Consider the following 17,511-nt stretch of genomic DNA (forward strand, 5'->3'; position numbering starts at 1 on the left):
TATAGCATTACACTTAAAATTCAGGATCCTATCAAATTGTGCTATTAAAAATATTCTTTATCTCATGAAAAACTTTGACAAAACTGTTTCAGAAAATGCAGAGTGACAGGATACATTTCCCCCTTTCACCAAATCACCTTACTTTTGTGAATTTCTGTCAAAACTTAATTATTCATTCAATGTGGGAATAAAAAGCTGTCACATTTGTTCAGTGGAGAAAAATTTTTTCTTTTTAATATTCAACTCATCAAGCTGTATCAATAGATAACAGAGTTTAGCAAATTGATTAGAGTTGTCTCACTGGAAAAGACTCTGATGCTGGGAAAGGTTGGGGGCGGGAGGAGAAGGGGACGACGGAGAATGAGATGGCTGGATGGCATCACCGACTCTGTGGACATGAGTTTGAGTGTACTCCGGGAGTTGGTGATGGACAGGGAGGCCTGGCGTGCTGTGATTCATGGGGTCGCGGAGAGTCGGACACGACTGAGCGACTGAACTGAACTGAACTGAACTGAAGATATTTTAAATTGAAGTTGGAAGAACTCTAACTTGCATGTGTTATTGGGCCACAGAAGTTCGAGAAACTAACAATAGAAGTGCATTCTGTTTGATGGCAGTGATAGTGAAACTTTTCTTACCCCTCAGATAACATGGTTAATGTGGGGTAACCCTATTAGAAGTATCTTATCACGTATTTTGTAACTTCATGGGTCTTTCAAAGGATAATTTATTTATTATATTGTAATAAATAATATTTATGCATTATGAAAAATATACCAGTGCTATTTAATACTCTTCAAGAGACTTTCAATCCAAGAAGAAAAGTCATTTTATAAACTCTGAAGCTCACTAACCTTCATAAAATACTGGTGAGTTAGGTGGCAAATGTTACTCTTCTCAGTTCATAGATGACTGATCTGAAGCACCAAGAGGTTAACTGATTGTTCCAATTCACAAAGCAAGTCACGGCCCAGAGTGAGGTCATGCAGGATTCTTGACTTTGGGTTCATATAGGGTTCTACTCTCTGGGCAAACACTTTATTAAATAAGCGCTTATTGATTATCATTTTCTGGATAATGCCATTTGGCATTTGTCCAACTATTTTGCTCATGACACAATTATAACTTCTAAAGGGACAAAACTGTCAGAATCACCCAAATACTATAATAGTTTGGATCATTACAGTTGAAAAATCAAAGGAAAAATTCCAGCCTGCTTTATCCTAGTGAAACTATTAAAATATATGAATATTTAAAAAATTAATAGCTTGTTTTTACCAATAAGTAAAATAAACATCACATTTAATGTACTTTCTATAAGGAAGTCTTCAAATATAATATATGGGAGAAAATTGGACACATTTTTGTTTATTGTTGCTAATGTAAAAGCAAAAGAATATCCAATTTAAAAAAAAAATTAGAGGTAGTAAGAAAAATAGGGATTCTACTTGAACACATTTGATGTGATATTGTTAAAGCTATGTGATGGTTTAAAATGGTCTCATTTTTATTATTTTTCTACCACTGTATGCTTTTTAAAGGGCTTCCCTCATGGCTCAGTGATAAAGTCCACCTGCAAAGGCAGGAGACTCAGGTTCAGTCCCTGGATTGGGAAGATCCCCTGGAGAAAGAAATTGCAACACACTACAATATTCTTGCCTGGGAAATTCCATGGACAAAGAGCCTGGCAGGCTATAGTCCGTGGGGTCACAAAAGAGTCAGACACGACTTAGTGACTAAACAATGACAAATATATTTTAATTTTTAATTTAAAATATTTAAATAAGTAAATTATTGAGAACAACTTCTATAACATGTAAAATAATTATTTAAATTAAAAATAAAATTGAGGTATACATATTTAGTAGTGGACATCAATTTGATATATTTTGACCAGTGATCTAGAGTGTTGTTTAATACCAAAACCAATTCAGATAAATGATAAATAGAGTGTTTCCCAAGTTGTAAAAGGGCTTCCCTAGTGGCTCAGATGGTAAAGAATTCACCTGCAATGCGGGAGACCTGGGTTCAATCCCTGGGTTTGGAAGATCCCCTGGAGAAGGAAATGTCAACCCATTCCAGTCTTCTTGCCTGGAGAATTCCATGAACAGAGGAGCCTGGTGGGCTATAGTCCATGGCGTCACAAAGAGTCGGACAAACTGAGTGACTAACACTTTCACTTCAAATTGTAAAATGTTGAAACCATTGAACCAGCGAATTTGCTCAGTCGTGTCTGACTCATTGCAACCCCATGGACTGTAGCCTACCAGGCTCTTCCATCCATAGAATTTTCCAGGCAAGAGTACTGGAGTGGGTTGCCATTTCCTTCTCCAGGAAGATCTTCCTGATGGAGGGATCAAACCCAGGTCTCCTGCATTGCAGGCAGATGCTGATCCACCAGGGAAGCCACCAGGAAAATGTTGAAAGATGATCTCATATGTCAGCTTTGTTTTAGTGACAAAATGGAAAGAAGTGATTGTTCAATATTAAATAGTGTGGTCATTTATTAATTCTATGGGAAACTACTTCCCTTTTCTTGCCTCAGTTTCCTTATCTATAAAAATGGAAATAGTAACATACTTCATAGTATTGTTGTGAAAAGTCGATAAAAGACTTAAAATAGTATTTGACACAGAATAAGCAGTGGATGAATATTGTGTAATTATTATTAGTTCCCTTTTCAAAATAACCTCCTTCTTTCAGTCAGTTTTTACCTCAGAACCTCCTGATTTCTCTCAGATTTTACCTTAGAAACTCCTTCTTTCTGTCAGATTCTTTACCATCTGAGCCACCCGGGATGTACTAGAAGAACTTAAGTTTAAAATTTCTGGATGCTGTTTGATTAGAAAATTTTTCTTGAAATGAAATAAACACTGGAAAATAGATCTGAGAGATTGGGAAATGGAAAAAGCTGGAGAACTGAACATATCTGAACTCATGGACTATCCATACATGAAAACAGTTCTATTCATGAGCTCTTCTGATATATGGGGGAATATACTTCCTTTTTCACTTATGTCAATTTGGGATTCTATCTCCAATAATAAAAATTCAATAATTACCACATAAATAGAATTGAATTAAATTGAATTGAGATTGTTTCCATTGCCACAATTTAACAGTAAAGACACGTATCCATTGATTGAAGATATACCTAACAAAAATTAATTATAAAGTAGATTCTAGTTTGGGATGTTAGTAGCCCCTGATGTAATCTTTTCCAATTCCCAATGTAATGCTTAAGAAGCACCAACATTAGTGAAGTCTAAATGACACTGAAAATTAGCACAGGGTATGTTTCTATTGCCAGAACCTGGAAAGAGTTTCCGCTAGCAGTCAAGTTGATAAAAACAGAACTGAAAAATACCAATCATCATGCACTACAGAATAAAAAAAAATCCTCATTGTGTCAAAGTGAATGGAAGTATCTCTCATCCACCGTTTTCTCTTTCTGATAAATGGGCTCTAAATTAACCTGAAAACTCTAGGAGCATTTTCTACTGCCTGGTACCTGTTTCTCTCTTCCCTTTTTCTTCAACCCCACAAATCCCCCGTTCGTTTGTTTTCTGTGAGCGAATGTTTGCTAGGCAGAAGGTAAGATGGAGTACTGTGGGTCTGTTGTCAACCTGAGTTTCATCAGGATAGGAGGAACTCCCTTCAGGATGTCATAACTTCACAAGATGTATGCCTACCAAGGTCAGATTTGGAACAGCAGTTGTATGTTCTTGCATAGCCTTCAGCTTTAGATCTAAAAATGTAAATCATGCGCAGAGAATGAATCTGGTTAAGACTCCATATATGGAGTGATTCTAAGTGCATTTAGATTTAACATTTTCTGAGGATCAAACTCATTTCTCCTAGTTTTAGAATAAGTAAAAAAGAAATAATACACCATTATAAAAATAAGATAAAAACAAGCCAGGACCAGTTGGAAGACTAAGAGAAGGAATAGCCCTCAAAAAACAAAATGACACAGAGAAAGAATATTTTATAAAATTATTTGTCATTCTCAATATACAATGATCTATGGTTCTTTGATGTAGAAAGAAAAAGCTAAAGAAAAAGCTGGAAGACTAAAATCAACCTGATGTTATAAAAAAAAGTTTACTGTAACTAAGTAGAATTACATAAAAACTAAAAATTTAACAGCAATATGAAAATAATATGGGAAGTATTAAAGAATAGGATTTCTGCTTTTCCAATTTTTGGCTGACCTTCTTTCAATCTTTGACATTAGATTTTTCTAATACTTATTTTTTTAAATACTGAGTTAGTGAAAAATAGATCATGGAAGGAAAAGTTGAAGCAGGAGTTTGACAGGTATGAGGAGAAAAAGACGGCATCTCTAGTGTAGGTAAACCAAGATTTCTACGGGTTGAGACTCTAAGTTCAATCCTACTGAGTTATATGTTTCACCTCAAAAATAAGTAAGTGGGAATTGATTTCTGTTATTGTATCTGATTTACTCTTGGGGGAAAAATTTAACACCACCAAATTCATAGAATCAAATAGTGGAATGATGATTGCCATAGGCCGAGGGGACAGGAAGATGGGGAGTTATTAATCAGAGGGCAGAAAGTTTCAGTTAGTTATGATCAATAATCTCTAGAGATCTGCCATATCTGTTGTAACTAAATTAACAACAGTGGAAGGTACACTAATTTGTTAGGAAGGTAGATCTTAAGTGTTCTGGAATAAGATAACTAATTTTTTTTCTTTTTAAGAGAAGAATGATGAGGAAAAACAAAGAAGGATGAGGAAAAACAAAGAGGGACTTAATATATAATTTAAGTTAATTTTCTTTTGTTACAATTAAGCTTTATAGATCAAATAGGTAAAAATTCAAAATTAATAAATCTCAATCCCAAATTTACCAGAAATGAGACAAGAGAAAAGCTTAAATGCACATTGTAATTAATGAGCTAAAACAAAATTAAGGAATCAAGGGGGGGGTGGTAAATGTTATAGTAAGAGTTACGATGCTGTGCATTAAATTAGTCAAATGGGATTGTCAAAATATTCGTTAGAAATTTGTTCTTAAAAGTGTTCAAAATTTTAGAACATATGCTTAAAAACAGAATGGATCATGGTAAAATAAAATGTTAGCAATGATATTCTTGGGCTTCCCTGATAGCTCAGATGGTAAAGAATCTGCCTGAAATGCAGGAGACCTGGGTTCAATCCCTGGGTCAGAAAGATCCCCTGGAGAAGGAAATGGCAACCCACTCCAGTATTTTTGCCTGGAGAATTCCATGGACAGAGAAGCCTTGTGAGCTGCAGTCCATGGGGTCTCAAAGAGTCAAACATGACTGAACAATTAACAGAGACAGACAGAATGATGTTCTTGTTCTTAATTCCTCCCCAAACCTAGAAAGTGAAGAAAGATGGTGACAAGATGTGAAAGGAGTAAAGATAAGTTACTATTGTCTCAAAGTATATTCCTTCTTGATTTTGATAAATAGATACGTATGTTTAAAATGCTCTTTAAACATAAAATATGTCAGAGAGCACTGGGCTGAGCTCCATGTGCCCATACAGCAGCTTCCCAGTACCTATTTTACACCTGGCAGGGTATATTTGTCAGTTCTACTCTCTCAACTGGTCCCACACGCTTCTTCCCCCACCGTGTCCAAGGTCTGTTCTCTTCGTCCCTGTCTCTGTTCCTGCCCTGCAAATTGGTTCATCAGACCATTTTTCTAGATTCCATATATGAGTTAATATATGATGCAAAATTTGTTTTTATCTTTCTGACTTACTTCACTCCGTATAACAGGCTGTAGGTTTATCCACCTCACTAGAACTGACTCAAGTATGTTTCTTTTTATGGCTGAGTAATATTCCATTGTATGTATGTACCACAGCTTCCTTATCCACTTATCTGCTGATGGGTGGGATGGGATAGGTGGTGGCAGGGAGGTTCAGGAGAGAGGGGGCATGAATCAGATCCATGTTGCTGTGTGGCAGAAGCCAACATAATATTCTATAGCTTTAAAAATAAAACTAAAATATGACTAGTAGAATTTCTAAAAATTTAAAGTATATTTCTCAAAGTGTGAAAGACTTAAAAAGTTGGGAAAGCAAGCATGTTGAAAACAAACAAAAAGCAAGAAAACATTTAAATAAAATTTTAATGACATTAGAATACTGCATTATTTAGTACAGCAAGAAGCCTGTGAAAATAAATACATGGTATAGACTCAATTGTTCAACTCAGTAAGAAATAACCAAAATGTTAGTGGTGGTTATATTTAGCAGTATGATTATAAATTTTTTTTCCTATGAAATTGTTTTATGCATGGAGTACAAAATTACATTTGTAGTCAGAAAATAAGCTTTTATTTTAAAAAGAGAAGAAACAAATGTGGCCACTGATGTAGACTAATTCTAGATTGTGAGGCAAAGAAACAAAGAGTCGAGGAAATTTGAGAACTGAAGTGTTTGAAGCAAGAATTCAGAAGTATTATAAAAAGATGTACATACTTGTGGGGCAAGAAAGAGGAGAAGACAGCTTATATTTGCAGCTGTGTTTTTCTGAATTTAAAGACTGCTCCTGGGAGCACAATTTAAATGGAGAGAAAAGCATGATTGATTCTGATAAAATAATGGAGTTTATAAAGTCTGTCTTCCAATTGAGTAGGTATCTTTTTTTGTTTTCATTTGTTTGTTTGTTCTTAAGCTATATACTGCACACTTGGGCACTTGATGGTCCAAAGTCCATGAGAGAACTTAACAGCAAAGGAAAATACAAAACCCTAATCACAGTATAATTAATAAGAGTGTTAAAATGTACAAGAAGGTGAGCAATTTCAACAAGTATTGGATTTTTCTAATCTACCTTCTTTTGGAAATTTGTAGAATTATTAGGAAAAAATTCCTGCCTTTGCTTTGCCAGTGCCTTGACAAGTGTCTAATAGTCAAAACTATCATAGCTTCCTGTTTCTTCCCACACCAAAGTCTCTTTTACATGATTCATTTATAAGCATTAACATTTAAGTAACCTATCAAATGTCTAAACCAGACCTTACCAAGAATAATGTCAGTTAATAATGCTCTTTGTCTTAAATCAGATCAATTTGCATCATCGGTTGGGAGGGGAGTTACCTTGGAGAAACTAAAGCTTTCTCATCATGACTGTGGTTTGGCCTAAAGTTTGAGTCACACAGAGCAAGCAATTCTCTCAGTCCTCTTCCCTTTCTTTCTTTGCAGGAAGTCAGTGAAGTTTCTGGATTCCTTTTGAAGGGAATTATCCATGTCATTCCAAAGATGGGCGTACAGGGATCAGTGTTTGGAGGCTGACATAAAATAACTATCGCTATTATCTGTTCCACAGGCTCCTTCTGACTCTTATCTTAAGGGGAATGTTTTCAATCTTTTTCGTTCTGCCCACATTGTTTTAACGAATGTTTAATCAGCATTCCTGTCTTCTACTAAGTATGGAACCTTGTGAAATTTCCTTAACCTTTGTAAAATAAAAGACTAAAACTATATTTATTCATTTGCTTATTTAATCTTCCCACACTTTTAGTTAGTTCTAAGTATGTGTCAGCCATTTGCTGAGAGTTGAAGATATAATTCTGAATAAAATGACTTTCTATCTTCATGGAGTTTAGGGTTCAGTAGTGTAAGATTTCAAAAATCTTTATATTCCAACATTTATGATTCTATTAGCTCTTCTATAACTGTTATAATGTGTCAAGGAGGAATTGAAAAGGTAGACAAGACACCTACTGGAATTTGCCATGGATGTCATCTCTTCCTGTCAGTCCTTTACTTAATGGCTCCAAGAATTACAAAAGCAAGTTCTAGCCAAAAGGGAGCTCTGTCTGCCTCCAGGGGTCAGTCTCTCCTTGAAAATCCTTCCCCGAATTGCCTAAAGCCACTTCTAAGGATCGCAGGCTCTCAGGTAGGAAGAAGCCTTCAAGAATTTCACTTGCATAGAGAAACCAGTCCTAAGTTTTCTTTCAAACGTGAACAGAATCTCAAGCAAGTCTTTCCCTTTGATTGAAACAGAGGGGCTTGTGAGGGTGAGTGTGATTTGTACGTTTACATGCACTTTCATATGTCTTTGAAACCTAGACAAAGATTTTTGCCTTAGGCCACTAAGGGAGTGAATATCACAAAAGGGATTAGCATGCTGTACTTCATAGCATCACATCTTGGATTGGGGTATTAGATCATACTTTTAATTCAAATAACTTCACATATGTCCAATTCAAGACAGAATCATGAAGGCACATGACTGTAAAGAGAAAAAAATTGGCTTTACTTTGAAAATAATGTACTAGGATGGTTTACTTGGAAGACGAATAATCTTCTGAGTGCTTGTACATCCAACACTGACATTCTAGCCCTACTAAGAGGCTGCTTCATAACCACAGGTGTGTGCCATTTAAGATCCGCCTGCTGTCTAGGAACCCTCCCCACCTTCTTCATTCTACCTTGTCTGGAAAACTCATTTTGCAATTAACAAAATGAAAGCATTCTCCTTCTGGAATTTTGACTTTCAAGGTGGGAATTTAATTTGCAAAACTGCCTGCAACTAATTAAAATGAGTAGTCACTGTTGGTTTGAAATGGATTATCTCTGAGAAAATCACACTTCAAATTGTCAAAAGAGGGTTTATATCCTGATTTTGAAAAAGCATCTCTCTCCATTGTAAATGCTTTCTCTGTTCCGCTGACTGATGCTCATTCAAATTAATGGAATCTGAAAAAAAGCCATATACTGAAGATGATTGATACTCCAAGGTTAGTTTTATACATAGGTGCTTTACATCACAGGATTTTTGAAAGGAATCTTATTCCTTTTTCCATTGTCTTCTCATTTCTTTCACTTCTGACCACTATTTCTATTGTGTAATACACAGCCAAAGAAATAATGTTTTAGATTTAGTGAATGAATTTAAAATACTTTCTAGCTCATCAGCTATGTATTTGTATTGCATGACTCTTCACAGTTAATTTCATGATAGTAATCTGAGAACAATTGTGTCATAATTGGAGGGGGTATAGCTATAATTCTGCCAAGTTTCAAACAGAGTTCTGTATGTGCCTGAATCTCAAAACATTTTAAGGCAAATTAATTTTTACAAATTTAATAAAAATTCAGATTTCATCTCACATAAAAATTTGCATGGACTTATTTTCTTCCATTGATCAACTTGAATTAGTTTGGTTAGTCTAAATATAATAGGTCTACTAACATTTATCATCTTTAGTTAGAGTATTGATAATAGAAAGTGTTTACAATATGCTTTTACCTATGAATGTCTTCATGCCTTTTTCTATACCCAATACTCAGATCTTTCTTTTTAAATAAGTCGATTAACTATTGTATGAACTAAAAGATCAAGAAATAGTAAGGATTAAAGGAATTGATATTTTAAATGTAAGTATCATTAAGCTATTGCTCATTATATGTAGTGGTAATGCAAACAAAAAATTGTTTCCATGAGTCTGAGTAAGGATAAATAATAAAATATTAAACAAATTTTAGCAATACAAGAAAATGAACAAAGACAGGATATTTTATTTTGATGCCTTACTGTCAGCAAGTTCAGAAAGAATTTTCTAATTAAATTCTTTCATTGGGAATAATAGTATTTCACACTACATGAACAAATATATTGACTCAAGTTTTGAATTTCTGAAGAGATTTGAATGTTTGGAAATATAGAAAAGAGCTACTATTGTTTAATTTTCTTAAATTATTGGAAACCTAATTTGTAATCACAAATGACCAGTGATATTAAACAAAACTGTAATATAATGATGTTTCGAAATATCACTCTGAAGTGAACGTGAAATATATGTTTTTATACATTTACTTGCATACATATGTTTTGTTACATTTTGGTGGTTTAGAGCTGATTAGGAATTATCTTTAAGAAAGAAATCCAGAACTTAGAAATAGTACTAATAACATTTTGGAAACATTTACTATGACTAATCTGTCTAGATCATGCCACAACATGTATATAGTTTAAAAGAAAAACAAATGTGCATCATACAGGAATATGCCTGAAATCGAATATTGTGCTAAAAGAAAGAATATTCAGAGAGAATGGGTGATTATAAACTGCAGAGCAGTAACAGATATTGAAGAAGAAATATGAAATATATCAGGAAGATATTTAAAGCACAAATCCATTTTGAACACCCAGAAATGGGCCTGTACATCAATACTTAAATTTTGTTTTCTGGCAATGTGTTGTTCCCATAAATAACATTGATAGTTGACTTAGCTAATTTATGGGTTAACCTAGGTCATTCTCATTAATTTACCAAAAGCTTTAAAGCCATTAGCAACGCTTCCCTTTGATCATTTCTTAAGTTTGCCCCAGGATTCTTTTCTAAAACTGTTAGTTTACCTCTCCCATTTTTTATGATATAATCCTCAATCTTTCAGTCACGTTGTGTGTTCTTTAGGTGTTGATCTGTGCCCCACTAAATCACTTCAGTTTTCCTTAATGGGTCAGGATTAAGAGTCTCTAACTTGAACACACACTTAGGTTCTTTTTCATGTACATTCCCTATTGCCTTCTATGCCAAGGGCAATGTGGAGCAAATGTCAGCCTTAAAAATTCATGTTTTTTATATCTTTGGAAATAATTTTTAGAAAAAGTGGGAGGAAAATGACAATTGCTTGGAGGCATAACCCATAAGAAACAGCAAAATACTCACATCTGCTTCATAAATATATGTATATTATATATAATATATAACCCACAGATTTTGCTATCAATTAGAGAAAGTTTGGTTTAATTTTCTTGTCAAAGCTTTACAAAAAAATAAGAAGATTTGCATCTTGGAATGTGTTCCTGACTCAAAGGAGGGCAGACTCCATAATCAGGGATTTCACAAGCAACACAGAACATGAGCCAGCATTGCAAAGGGGTAAATTATACGTACTGCATACAGGCTATGCCTGATGACATCTGTTCTACTTGCTGTATCTCAGCCCATAAAAAATGACAAATTCAACACAAAGTCTTCAATCTGACACTGAGACATACACCATAATCTTTCAACAATCTCTGCAACCATAACCATGGATCAGAACAGTCAGAAAGATTCAATAATCATATGAAATAAACATGGATATTTGAGTCAAGAGGGATCTGTGTTCAGATTACAGTTCTTCCACTCTTTCTCTGTTCATCTATGAATAAGGACAATGGTATCTTTTCTTTGTGTTGAACCAAGATCACTGGAAATAATACATGTTTTACCTAGTACAATTCCTAGTATTCAGGGAATATGCCCTCAAAATTTATTTCCATAACTGCTTCCACTATGACCAAGGACTCCAACTTTGGGCTAAAACGAAGGTTTAAAAAAACAAATGGAAATATCTTTTAATATTTCTGTTGTTACAGGTCACTGGCATCCTGAAGGCTATATTTAATGACACAGACAAAGAGGTCATAACTGTATCTGGTGCTCTTGAATGGATCTATTCTTGTCATGGCTAAGGACCATGGATTCACCTAAGCTAGGTTTACATAGTGGAAGTATGACGGGAAGCCCTCATTGTGAATACACACAGTTTTAAAAAAAAATATTTTGTACTACTTTATTGTTTGAAAGATCTTTGTTTTAACAGTAAATACACACACACAAAATACTCCAATAGTAGTCTCCCAAAAAAGTCCCTATTTTTCTGCTTTCCTCTCTTCTCATGCATGGGTTGGCAGTGGTTTGCTTGTTTTTTTCTAGCTACTGATTTCCCTCTTGGAGTAAACTAGAATATTCTAAAAGATTTAGGACAACCTAGAGTCTTAGGTGATTTTAGATTTCACTGAGACTCATATCAAATGATTAGTATATGCTCAAATGCTGCAAGTTTTTAGAATTAGCCTGGGAAGGAGAATTGTCCCTTTATTAACTGTTGACTAAAGGATATCATTTAAAAGATGCTTACTCCTTGGAAGGAAAGTTATGACCAACCTAGATAGCATATTAAAAAGCAGAGACATTACTTTGCCAACAAAGGCCCATCTAGTCAAGGCTATGGTTTTTCCATATGGTCATGTATGGATGTGAGAGTTGGACTATGAAGAAAGCTGAGTGCCAAAGAATTGATACTTTTGAACTGTGGCGTTGGAGAAGACTCTTGAGAGTCCCTTGGACTGCAAAGAGATCCAACCAGTTCATTCTAAAGGAGATCAATCCTGGGTGTTCATTGGAAGGACTGAAGCTGAAGCTGAAACTCCAATCCTTTGGCCACCTCATGCGAAGAGTTGACTCACTGGAAAAGACTCTGATGCTGGGAGGGATTGGGGGCAGGAGGAGAAGGGGACGACAGAGGATGAGATGGCTGAATGGCATCACTGACTCGATGGGCATGAGTTTGAGTGAACTCCAGGAGTTGGTGATGGACAGGGAGGCTTGGCCTGCTGTGATTCATGGGGTCGCAAAGAGTCAGACACAACTGAGCGACTGCACTGAACTGAAAGGATATCATGGAGACTTCTACTTTCTTAATTTGAAATCTAAGATCCTTTAGAGCCTGATACATGACAGAACTAAGAGTTAAAGACACTCTATGAAGAGCCTGAATCTATAATTGTGAGTGCCTCAATAACCCCTCAACTTATGTGTACCTATTACATAGTTCAGAGTGGGGGAAGTGGTTCAGTTCAGTTCAGTTCAGTCGCTCAGTTGTGTCTGACTCTTTGCGACCCCATGGACTGCAGCACACCAGGCCTCCCTGTCCATCACCAACTCCCAGAGCTTGCTCAAACTCATGTCCATTGAGTCGGTGATGCCATCCAACCATCTCATCCTGCCATCCAACCGTCTCATCCTCTGTCATCCCCTTCTCCTCCTGCCCTCAATCATTCCCAGCATCAGGGTCTTTTCAAATGAGTCAGCTCTCTGCATCAGGTGTCCAAAGTACTGGAATTTCAGCTTCAACATCAGTCCTTCTAATGAACATTCAGGACTTATCTCCTTTAGGATGGACTGGTTGGATCTCTTTGCTGTCCAAGGGACTCTCAAGAGTCTTCTCCAACACCACAGTTCAAAAGCATGAATTCTTTGGTGTTCAGCTTTCTTTATAGTCCAACTCTCACATCCATATATGACTGCTGGAAAAACCATAGCCTTGACTAGACGGACCTTTGTTGATAAAGTAATGTCTCTGCTTTCTTATACTTCAAATTGAATTTTATGATGTGAAAGCTAGCTAAGCAGAATCATTAGAGAAAAATTCAGTGGGACTAATTTTACCAAACTTTGTTCTGTATATTCTGCTTCTATCTGTTTGTTCTGTAATTACCTTAGGTTTTTGTTTGTCTGTTTGTTTTATATATTGAGTATATTATGGTGATCAGATCTTCATCTTTTCTGCCTTACAACTCTCTTTGGTAGCAAATAACAGTATCTGAAATCTATACAATTCTTTAATACAAAAAGTCTAGCATAATAAACAATAAAGAGACATGCAAAAAGGGAAGACCATATGATCAATGATCAGAAGAAAATCAAATGCAAGGAGCTGATTCACATGACCTGTATAATCAGGTTATTGGGGTAAATGGGGTAAATAAAGGAAAAACTAGGTGAAAGCATGAAAACTTTCAATAGAGAATCAAAGTGTATGAAAATAAAAACTATAAATTGGAATACCTGAACTGAAAATGACAAGATCTAGCGTAAAAACTCAGGATTTTAATTTGATTAAAACTCAGAATTTAAAAAATATCAGACAGAGAAGAACACAGACTAGTGAATTATAATGGGAAGAACTACGCTGGAGAGTGATTTATCTTACTTAGAAGTTCATTAGCTGGTCTTTCATGGATGCTGGCAGAAGACAGGAGATCCTTGAGTCCGAAACAAAGAACTTCATTACTCACAGCCCAACATACAGCATGAACTTCATTTTGTACCAGTTCCTGATGCTTTACAGGTCTACAGAGTAGTGTGGGAGGTTGCCCATGTGGATACCTACATGATGCCACATTGTATTTCAGGAGATAAACACTGATCTAGAGGATTCACTACTTTGATAGCAAGCAGCAACATCCTTGATCTTTGTCCAGCAGTAGATGCTACCTCAGTCCTCAAGACTGCTCATTGAAAACACAACCCTAGAAACTGTCACAGACAAAATATTGTCAGGCCCTTATATTCTCGGGCCAAGAACAAGCACGGTTGCTCAGAGCCCATTGTGGAAATGCAGAAGAGAATAAAGCACCAGCAAGGGTAAATAAATAGTGTGGATAGATAAAACTGAACATAACCTCCGCAAAACAATACTTGTAATAGTTCATTCTAAAATATTAGAGCTAAAATACATAACAAAAATGGAAAAGATGCAAAAGAGAGAACACTTTAACATTTCTAAGACAAACATTTGTTTTGTCAGAAAATGAGAGAATACTTGATATTTTTCTGTTGTTAAAAAAGCACAGTATAATTTCTAAGGTAAATGCTAAAAAATATGTATTATTTTGTTTTGTTTTTTCTCTTTTTATTTTTTAAATTAGGAAAATATGATAACACATTGACAGGAGACTTGGAAAATACAGAGCAAAGTTACATATAGTTCCACCATATATTACCATTCTAAAAGAATATATTATTAACAGATTACCAGAAGCCATTGAAAATTTGGTTCCAGAGCACTGTAAACTTTAACATACAGATATACATTAGAAAAGTAAGGAATGGGTCACTAGTTAGAAAAAAGTGTTAGCATAAAATAAATGGGACAGCTATTGTGTAGTTATTATTAACAGAAGTGGAAGAATGAGTGACTGATGCAGGAATTACAAAGATTACAGGACAGGCTTGAGTGATACCTTGTCAATAGGAAATTATATATAATCCCATGTATAAAATATAGTATAAGAAGATATTTAAAATATACTTTTTATTTTTATAATTATTGTCAAGGAAGAGTACAATACAATTAAGCAAGCTATGGAACACAGGAGAAAAAGCAGGTATAATGTGATCAAGTAACTTGACTTGGCTTTATAATCATAGAATCAAAAGACTGACTGGCACGTTGAAGATTACTTAAGTCCCAAATTACTTAAGTCTCAGGATAGCCATCTGGTCTCTGTTTAGAATCTCCAGTGCCAGAAAGCATCGTGCCTGAGAGATCTAATGTTATTTTCTGACACAAAATTTCAAAATAATTTCTTATTTCCCTCCTTGAAACTCTCTTCTGATACTATTTAGAGTGCACACACCTACTTAAAGGAGGTGGAAAGTCTCTCCACATGATCCAGAAAACAACCTTCCATCCGCCATCATCCTCTCCTCTTTCCTATCAACTCGGTACACATTATGCCTCTGCCAGAACTTCATCACATTTTACTGTAGTGTTCTGTTTACATTATGTTTCTGTAGGTGGGGTTGAAATTTGTTGAAGACCAGACTTGTGTCTGCACCCATGCTGTTTGCTGTGTACCCCTCCTAGCTGACACTGATACGGTACACAGTAGATGCTCAGTGAAAGGTTTGCTCAGTATAGTGGGTGCCTTCTGAAGACTTTAGTAGCCAACCAGATGGCAGAGAAGTCGGTTTGGGTGCAATCAAAACAGAGAAACCACACACAATTGACTAAGAAAGTTTAATATTAAAAAGGAACAAAATTGAGTCATTTGTAGAGACATGGATGGACCTAGAGTCTTTCATACGGTGAAGTGAGTCAGAAAGAGAAAAAAATATTGTATATTAATGCACGCATGTGGGATCTGGAAAAATGGTACAGATGAACCTCTTTGCGGGTAGGAATAGAGACAGAGACATAGGGAACTGATGCGCGGACGCGGGAGGGGAAGGCGGTAGGATGAATTGGGAGACTGGAGCTGACATACGTGCACTGCCGTGAGTGAAGCCGATAGTAGGAACCTACCGTGCAGCGCAGGAAGCTCAGCCTGATGTACTGTGATGACCTGCATGGATGGATGGGAGGTGGAGGCGAAGGAGGCTCAAGAGGGAGCGGATGGATATACACATATAGCTGATTCATTAGTGTCTGTACAGCAGACACTAATGCAACATTGTAAAGCAACTATACTCCAATAAAAGCTATTAATTATGACAGGGGATTAGGAGCAACGAGCAGCTGGTGTGCAATGGCTGAAGACAGCTTGAAAGACTAGAGAAGTGTGGTAGTTACACGGCACAGTCACTCCCGTTAAGGCTGAGATGGCATACCCAAGGGAGATGACCTGACCCTTCTTCAGGGCTTCAGTCCAAATCATGCTGACGAGAGCATGGCCATGCCCACGGATGACAGGGAAATCATTATGACACCATGCTGGCAGAACTTGTGAGAAATGCAGTCTCTGGGGTGCTGGGGAAAGCTATTGCTCTCATCGCTTCTTTAGAGCCATGAGAATAGTCTTTAGAGGTTATTCCTGTATGCCTTCTGGTTGGGATGTCAATCAACAAGTAGTTACCGAGATTAGCGAAACTCTTTAGAATTTCCACCACAGCACATAAGAGAACATTTCAGAAGGAGAACACAGTTCCATATAGGTCAACATCTAGCTGCTCCTATGCTTCTCAGCCACAGCCCAGATGGTGCGTTGCGGGTGTGATCCCTGCATTGGGAAGCTCACTTGAAGTAGGAAGTGGCAACCCGCTCCAGTATTCTTGCCTGGATAATTCTAGGGACAGAGAAGTCCAGCGGGCTCCAGTCCATGGAGTCTCAAAGAGTCAGACACAGTTGAGTGAGCACGCACATGTTGCCTACCAGGATATGTCTGCCATCCTAATATATGTCCTCACCTCAGGATTAGTGACACGTCATCATTTACTTGCTAAAACATCCCGCACGTTCTTCTGTACCTCTCCCAGGAGTTTGGCTCCATCTTCTGTGAGGCAATCTACCTGTGAGTAATCACAAACTGGTCCAAAGATGCAGAATGTTTTCTTTGTCTCTCTCCTCTGTATCTTGTTCCTGTCAACAAAATAAAATTGGTATTTGTTTTAATTCTTTCCAACTTTATGTTTTCTTTAGAAGAAGATTTTTTTTTTTCTGGTCTAGGTAGAAAAATAGAGCACACCCAATATGAATTATAAAAACATCTGCTGTTCTTCTAAATCACTTGTTTGGGAAGAAGATATTAAATATTTTTTTTAGGTTTAGTGTGAAATGCTTCATTTTAGGCAGTTTTGTACATGCATATATTTTCATCTACATGCTATACAAATTCTAAAAATGAAATATGTAGTCTTCCAAAGAACTTTATCACAGGGAGAAAGCTGATTTTGGCTGTGAACCTCCTTCATGGACTGTCAGGGAATTTAGATAGGTTTCTTAAGCAGACACTGCCCTTCGGATTTAGCAAGTTAGTCCAAAAAGAGATTAATCTCCATAGATGTTCATTTTGAATGCATTTTTCAGGTACCTTAGATAATCTCAGCCTGTCACTGTGTATCTTTAAAATGTTCAACTATCTTGATAATTGGAAAAATGAAACACTAAATCCCCACTACTGATGAAAGACAAGCAACCAATTAAAGTATTGGATATGGTATGGAA

The sequence above is a fragment of the Moschus berezovskii genome, chromosome 5, assembly GCF_049115385.1.
Source record: "Moschus berezovskii isolate FMDL1 chromosome 5, NW_MosBer_1.0, whole genome shotgun sequence".
Taxonomy (NCBI): domain Eukaryota; kingdom Metazoa; phylum Chordata; class Mammalia; order Artiodactyla; family Moschidae; genus Moschus; species Moschus berezovskii.